The following is an 8671-nucleotide window of genomic DNA, read 5'->3' as shown; positions in this document are numbered from 1 at the left end:
TGCTCTAACAAGGGCTAACAACCTAAGGCACATTGAGGCAATAACATGGCATTACATGGTAGGTATGCTAAGCATGCATGGTGTACCAAAACCAACAAAAATCAGAGGCATAATATGACATATTAAGCACAAAAAACAGCCAAGGCATGGTTAACATGAAGCCTAGCTAGGTGCTCTCTCAAGAGGCCAAAAATGGTCCATTTCAAGGACAACAAGGAGAGGGGGTGGCCCTCTCCTTTTGGAGACTTCAAGGCACCATCTCCACCACTGAAATCCCTCAAGATTTCAGTGGTGAAGAGGCCCAAGCACCAAAGTCTCGAAACTAGCACAAAATAGCACAAAATGAGGCCTTTCAAGGCCTAAGAGGGGTCAAACACCCTCAAACCAAAAAACACTCTTAATAAACAATCAAGAGGACTAAAAACCAGAACTTTTTTGTATTATACACCAAGCTCAAAAACGAATTTAAGACAGGTCAAAATACAATGCAAAAATGGGGAATAAAGGTGTTAGTTTCTTACCCTTGAAGACCCCTTCACAAGTGATGCTCCAATGGCCCTCCTTGGCTTGAATCCAACACCAAAACACCAAAATCAGTCCCTTAGAACCTCAGGAGCCAAAGGAAGGTGAAACACTATGTGTTTGTGTGCAATAGTAAGACACAAACACACTTTAACACACACAAGAGGGAAAAAGAGAGAGATAATGTGTATCAAACCCTAACCCTAGAACTCAAACCCTAAAAATGGCTGTCTAAGCTCTCTAAAATATCTCAAGTCTCTCCCCCTTGCAACAAGAGAGAGCCCTCCCTTTATGGAACTTCTTGTCTTGTAAAGCTTACAAGACAAGCTTCATAAGAGAGGGAGTAAAAAGCAAGACAGCTGTCTTAAAATATCTGCAAAAGCAGATGCACAGTAGTCGGCCGGCCAAAAATGCCATTTTGGCAAAAAAGAGTGCCGACCGGCACTAAATAGTGCTGACCGGCAAAAAATAGTGCCGGCCGGCAATATACATTGCCGGTGGCAGCAAAAACCAGCCGGTGGCCTCTAGCCACTGCCGGTGGTGTGTGGGGATGCCTCACAAGGTATTCCCTGCCCCTCCAAGGCAAAACACAAGTGTTTGGTGTGAAACCAGACACTAAACGGTTGGGTTCGGAGATCCTGAGGCAAGGCACGCGAGCCGAGACCTCCGGGAACTCCAAACGAACACAATCATGGATAATCACCGAGTGTTCAAACGGTGACGTCCAAGTCTTGAGGACGGTCAAAAATGGGGTGTCTACAGTTGCCCCTCTTTGACAGAACTTGAAAGTCATAACAGTGAGGGGAGTGAATGTCAAAGCCCAGAGACGACCCATTTTTGACAAGGCCGAAGACTCAGACAAACATGCAAGACAAACAAGGTATGCGCCCGAAGGCAGGGGCAAAATGCAAGACAATGCACAGAGTCGAGCATAACTTATGATCATGCAAAGAAAACTGTAACGAAGCAAACATGCGACAGTTTTAAGCTAGCGTACACCGAACTACACTACAATGCAGAAAGGATGTAAGAGAATTATGCAATTCTCAATACGTCTCACTCAGAGGATACAACACCTGTGCGGCTCGTCTGGTTGCACCAGCCTCAAATGAACCGTACATACAATATCGTGCCTGAAAAGAAAACAAACTTAACCGGTACAATATTGTGAGCAACATGCATGACAATGCAAGAATGGATGCAAAATGATATGCAATATATACAAAACAATGTATAAACAATGCAAATGAAGATGCAATGCAATTGAAACAATGCAAACTATATGCAAAGCAATCGAATCACGATCCAATCACGAGTGGTTTGAGACCACACCTATGTCAAATAGATTGATGGAGGTAACAAGTCTGTCTACCATAGAACGGTTAACTGAACTATGAGCATTGTAGACAGACACAAGAATGAGTATTGGGGGAGATTGACATAAGTGGGGAAACAACCCGCTGGAGAAAGGACAATGATCCTAATGCCGGATGCAAAAATTACACTACAATGTAATATATATATATGGAAATGCTGGGGAGGTGGCAATGGATATGGCACGCGGGCCAAACCAAATCTTGCCTAGGAAAGGCATGTACGCATACAAGCCACGTCTAACATAGAACGGTCTACTGAACTATGCTTCGATACGAGAGGTATAGGCACATACCAGACCAAGCTCAATCATGGAAAGGCGCAAGCCATAGGTGGATGGTGATGCAATGAATGCATGCGATCTAAAATTCAGTGGATATGGCACGCGGGCCAAACCAAATCTTGCCTAGGAAAGGCATGTACGCATACGAGCTATGTCTAACACAGAAAAGGTGCCGCAACCCTCAAACCAACATACCAGCGTGGAATAGGAGCGTACACATGCAGCACTGTGTTTTAACGTGAAAAGTAAGGGCACATACCAGACCAAGCTCAACATGGAAAGGCGCGAGCCATAGGTGGAGGTGATGCTATGAATGCATGCGATCTACGATGCAATGGATATGGCACGAGGGCCAAACCAAATCTTGCCTAGGAAAGGCATGTACTCAAACAAGCCGCGGCTAACATAGAACGGTCCACTGAACTATGCTTCGACACGAGAAGTATGGGCACATACCAGACCAAGCTCAACATGGAAAGGCGCAAGCCATAGATGGAAGTGGTGCAGTGAATGTATGCAAACTACCATGCAATATTTACAAATATGCAATGGAATGGATATTTACAAAATGCATGACAATGCAGTATGATGCGATCTACTGGGGAAAATGCAATGGATGTATGCAAGCTATAATGGAAATGCATCACAATGCACTATGATGCAACGACTATGATTGCAACTTTCCCTATCTTACCAACAGGGCGATATACTAGGTTGGTTCAGTATCCAGAACTGAGGCGTAAACATGCCGCCTCAATCTATGGGGCTTCCATACAGATTTCAAGCCGAGGGTACACCTCCGGGTATTTAAACCAGACTTTAGTCTCGGAACTCCCGAACCTTTACGTTCTAGCCATAAGCCGTTCGAACTCTAGTTTCCACCGTCCCAGTTGGTCTTCTAGGAACTCACCGCAAACATAGGCAGGTGGCTTTACCAGACCACCGAAAGTCGTTCGGGCATGGCAAACACCAAAGGAATTGCACCTTCAGAGGATTTAGGGTCTCCTAGACCGGGATGCAAAATGTATGCATGACAATGCACCGAAGGTTTCGTACCTCCAAAGGATTTAAGGTCTCCTAGACCGTGAGTGTTTAAGGTCTCGCCAGACCAGCGCGCGTGTTTAAGGTCTCGCCAGACCGTATAAACATGCACAACAATGCAAGAATGAGGCACGCATGCTAATGCTAATGACGACACACATACCAGCGGAAATGTGACACGCATGCCGATGCAAATGAAGCATGATGCAAGATGATACAAATGAGACACGCGTGCCTCATAAGATGCAAAATGATACAAGTGTGACACGTATGCCACACGAAATGCAAAATGAAACAAATGAGACACGCATGCCTCATAAGATACAAAATGATACAAGTGTGACACGTATGCCACACAGAATGCAAAATGAAACAAATGAGACACGCGTGCCTCATAAGATGCAAAATGATACAAGTGTGACACGTATGCCACGCGAAATGCAAAATGAAACAAATGAGACACGCGTGCCTCATAAGATGCAAAATGATACAAGTGTGGCACGTATGCCACACGAAATGATTTTGAAAGCGCGAGTGATACAAGTGTGACACGATGCGTAAGAAAGCGCGAGTGATTTTGAAATGCACAAAACAGTGCGGTGCGCTAAACAGTGCGATTGACTTGCAATGCACAAAACAGTGCGATGCGCTAAACAGCGCGAGTGATTTTGAAATGCACAAAACAGTGCGGTGCACTAAACAGCGCGATTGACTTGCAATGCACAAAACAGTGCGATGCGCTAAACAGCGCGAGTGATTTTGAAATGCACAAGACAGTGCGATGCGCTAAACAGCGCGATTGATTTGCAATGCACAAAACAGTGCGATGCGCTAAACAGCGCGAGTGATTTTGAAATGCACAAGACAGTGCGATGCGCTAAACAGCGCGATTGATTTTGAAATGCACAAAACAGTGCGATGCGCTAAACAGCGCGAGTGATTTGAAATGCACAAAACAAGTGCGATTGAGGTGCGTAAAATAGCGCGATGCATTAGACAACGCGAGTGCACAAGACAGTGCGATTGAGGTGCGCAAAATAGTGCGATGCGTTAGACAAAGCGAGTGCACAAGACAGTGCGATTGAGGTACGCAAAATAGCGCGATGCGTTAGACAACGCAAGTGCACAAGACAGTGCGATTGATTTGAAATGCACAAGACAGTGCGATTGAGATACAAAGTATAAATGCACAAGATAGTGCGAGTGAATGCATGTTCTATGCAAACGAGGCGCACCGGCCGATGAAAATGACACAAAATGAAACACGCATGCCCCATAGGATGCCAAATGATATAAATGAGACACGCATGCCTCACAAAATGCAAAATGATGCTCAGTGCGACACGTATGCCACACGGAATGTAAAACGATGCTAAGTGTGACACGCATGCCACACGAAATGTAAAATGATGCCAAGTGTGACACGCTTGCCACACGGAATGTAAACAGACTTAAATGCGTAACAACGCACGTGTTTTGGAATGCATGACAATGCATGGAATAAAAATGCAATGACAATGCATGAGAGATGTGCATGACAATGCAAGGGGTGCGTGTTACAACGCATGTAGTATGTGCATAACAATGCAACTGTGAGGCGCATGACAGCGCGATGTAATGCATCGAAATAGTGCAATGAACGCGTGTAACGCACATGGGGAAACTTCTGAATTTAAAAGGATACAAAAAGGATACACCTTGCACGAATTTGAGCGCCACGCGCAGAAGACACGACCCGAGGTCACAACGGAGGCTGGTTGAGCGTCGGAGATGCACTTTCTTGCACTTTCTTGAGCTATGAAGACCAGAAACTACTCATATGGCCTAAACAAGGTTGTGGGAACACCACCGGCCGGGAGGGGAGGCCACCGGCTGCAGAATAACTCCATCGACACAATATTATGCCGGCCGGCACAAAACATTGCCGACCGGCAAATAGTTGCAGAGTCGGGGCAGTTTCGAGATTTCACTTCGGGTGTTTTAAAATAGGGCTTCCAAACCCTATTTTTCATTTCCTCCACCGCTGAAAACCCAAACCCTCTCTCTAGAGTGTTTTTCTCTCCTCTTTCGCCCGTTTCTTCGCGTTCTACGCCCGTTTCGTCGTCAGATTCGCGATTTCCTTCGCGTTTCGGACATTTTCAACCGAACAAAACTTGTTTCGGTGCCTCGTTTGGCGTTCCCGCCTTTTTGGGGTTTGTTCCCCTTGCTTTCCTCTTCATTCCCGTGCCTTTTCACATTTCGGCCTTTCCGGCCATTTTCGACCTTCTCGGGAGTTGACTTTCTGGTTGACTCTTCGTATTCCAGCCCGGTTTCCCTTCCTCCGGCCATTTTCTTATTACTCTTGACATGGCGGACGACATTCCACGTGGCGGGACTCCCCCGGACCACGAGATGGATCCCGGGGTCCAGCTCCTACCGTTGAGCGAGCGCCCGTTCGACCCGGCGACCTACCGACCGGCGATCCATGTTCTGCCCCCCGATGACCTGCACCAGTTCCGGAGCTTTGAGAGGCACGTGGCGCCCGAGCTATTGCTGCGCGAGCCTACCTCCCACCTGTCCTTCGGCGCCTCCGAGGTAACTCTCTTTCCTCAACTTTACCTTCCGCAATGTGGGATACAAAAACTGTCATAGCTAGTTGTACTCTTTAACTGCTGAAATCTGATATACTGTAGACTGTAGTTGACTGTAAACATACATACAACTGATATCTGTTTGAGACTGGCACATGCACACACACTGCACTAACCCCGAATTACTCAAACACACGGCGCACACTGTATTTCACTGCAAACACACTGGTACCCGGTGTTCGTCTAAACTTGTTAAAATTTCCACATGCTATACTGTTCTGAACCCCTCCCCAAACACGCTGACGCATCATATGCTGCAGTTCACTGTAAGCACACCGGCACCCGGTATTTGTTTAAATCTGTCAAATTTGCACGCATGCCACATCTGTATGCTTCTTAAAACTGCATTTTGAACGTTGTCATGGCATTGTTATTTTCTGTTTATAGGAGGGTTCCCATACCATCCGCGGGTATGGGAACACTGGCGCTCGGGAGTGGTACGACGAGCTCCCTGACGCGGTCCGTCGCATAGTGGACCGGGCGGGCTTCGGCGCCTTCTGCCGAGGGCTCTCGCGACTCACTACTTGCAGACCTCTACTCGCCGCTCTGGCGGAGAGGTGGTGGGACACCACCAATTCATTTCACTTCTCCACAGCAGGGGACATGACGATGACCCCTTACGACTTCTCGATGCTCACAGGCATCGGGGTAGGGGGTGATCCGATCCCCTTTGATATTGATATGGACGAGTGGACGCCACTCAGGTCCATCTGCTGGGGGAGGCCCCACCTCTCGCTCGCCTAGGTTTTGTGCAGTACTCCTGGTTTGAGGTGCAGTTTAGGGTCCAGCCCACTCTCGGTGATGCAGATCCGATGACTCCAGAGGCCGAGGAGAGGTACGCCCGCAGCTTCCTCATGTTCTTATTCGGGACGACCATCTTCGCCGACCGGGCGAACACCGTGCCTCTTTGCCTTCTCAGCGCACTGGTGGATGTCCGGGACATTTTGCATTATGATTGGGGCGGCGCCGCTCTGGCCACCCTCTATGGATACATGAGCTCGGCTTCGCACGGCAGCGGCCAGTTGCTCGGAGGCTATTGGCAGGCTTGGGAGGTACATTTCTTCTCCACTTTTCATTTCTGCTTTATATTTTCTGTAGTCTGTACACTGCGCACACTGTAGGCTGCTTTATACTTGCTGTATACTGTACACACGGCACACACATATACTCTGCTTTACACTGACTGTACACTGCTCACACTGCACACTGTACACAATACACTGCGCAACACACGGCTCTGCCATTTCTGCTTTATTCTATATTCTACTTTATCTGATAAATGCACTGGTATTTACCTTGCAGTTGTGGGTTTACGCCTACTTTCCTAGGCTTGCCCCCGTACCAGTCACAGAGACCCCTCTGGTTGTCCCCTTTTCACGCCGCTTTGACGGGAGATGCACCCGGCGGCCGCGAGAGACATTCGGCTTTTTCCGCCGATACTTCGACACCATCACCCCCGCGGAGGTATGTTTTACTTGCAGTTTATTTAAGCTTCGCCTTTCCCACTACATATTTCAAATAACAGTAGATAACAAACTGTGTTGCATTTTCAGATCACCTGGCAGCCGTGGGCTCCGTTGCCGGCGGCGACGCGGGATCGGTTTGCAGGTGCTGAGGAGACCTCGCGTTTCCGGATCTTGCTGGAGGGCCCGGTCTGTCGGGCTTGGTACCTGGGTGAGCGTTTCCTACGCCAGACCCTGGGGTTACCTGAGCAGATAGTCCCGGTTCACCCTCCTGCAGATATGAGGGAGACCGAGAGGCCCACCACCGAGCAGATGGACGACTACACCATTGGCTGGGAGGAGGCCAGCTTCAGAGGTATCGGCGACTACCGAGAGTATGTGCAGACATACCTGATGCGACCTCTGAGCGGTGGCCGTCGAGTGGAGGGGGCCAGGCCCGTGGCGCCAGCGGCTGGGGCAGGAGCGGGAGCTTCGAGGAGGGCCCGAGTCCGTGGCAGGGGCGGTGTTCAGGGAGGACGGGGAGCTGGCTGGCCCGCCCTGCCTGCTGCACTGACTTTCCGAGGGCAGGGTGGGTCGACCTATCAGATCCCTTTCGCCCCTCCACCAGCTGGTCATGAGTTCATCGACATCCCTGACTTACCTCCGGTATGTATTACTGCATTTTGTACAGTCATTTCATTTCAGTTTATTTGCTATTCCACAAAATATTGATGCATCTGATACTTTTGCAGGCTTCTTCTGAGTACACCCGTCAGTCATTGGCGATGAATGCCTCTATGATGGGGATGCTTCAGCGGACTTTTGACCTCCTAGCCCTCTACAGCATTCCGGTATGCTCTTCTGACACTGGCCTCAAACCATTCATACACTGCTTCACATAATCTGATGCACGGGACGACACCTGATCCATTGATCTCACAGTATCTGATACACTGCATACACTGCATTCTACACTGTACTCTGCACTGATAAACTGCTCATGGCATCATATACTGTACTCATACACTGCATTCTGCTGTTAAACTGCCCACGGCATACACACACTGTACTCATGCACTGCATTCTGCACTGTTAAACTGCCTACGGCATACACACACTGTACTCATACACTGTATTCTGCACTGATACACTACTCATGGTATTCTCATACTTATACGCTGCATTCTGCACTGATACACTGCTCACGGTATACTGATGCATTTGCCTTTTGTGTACTTTTTCAGCCTCCTTTTCAGATTCCTATGGCAGGAGGCGCTCCAGCTGGACCTTCCGTCCCTGCCCGAGGGAGAGATGAGGAGGGCAGAGTATTCCCCCGCTCCAAGGCGGGGCACACTCATGCCGGGAGTAGTTCGCGGGCT

Source organism: Camellia sinensis, chromosome 8, assembly GCF_055761805.1.
Source record: "Camellia sinensis isolate YWXY chromosome 8, ASM5576180v1, whole genome shotgun sequence".
Lineage (NCBI taxonomy): Eukaryota > Viridiplantae > Streptophyta > Magnoliopsida > Ericales > Theaceae > Camellia > Camellia sinensis.
Note: the sequence above shows the minus strand (reverse complement) of the source record.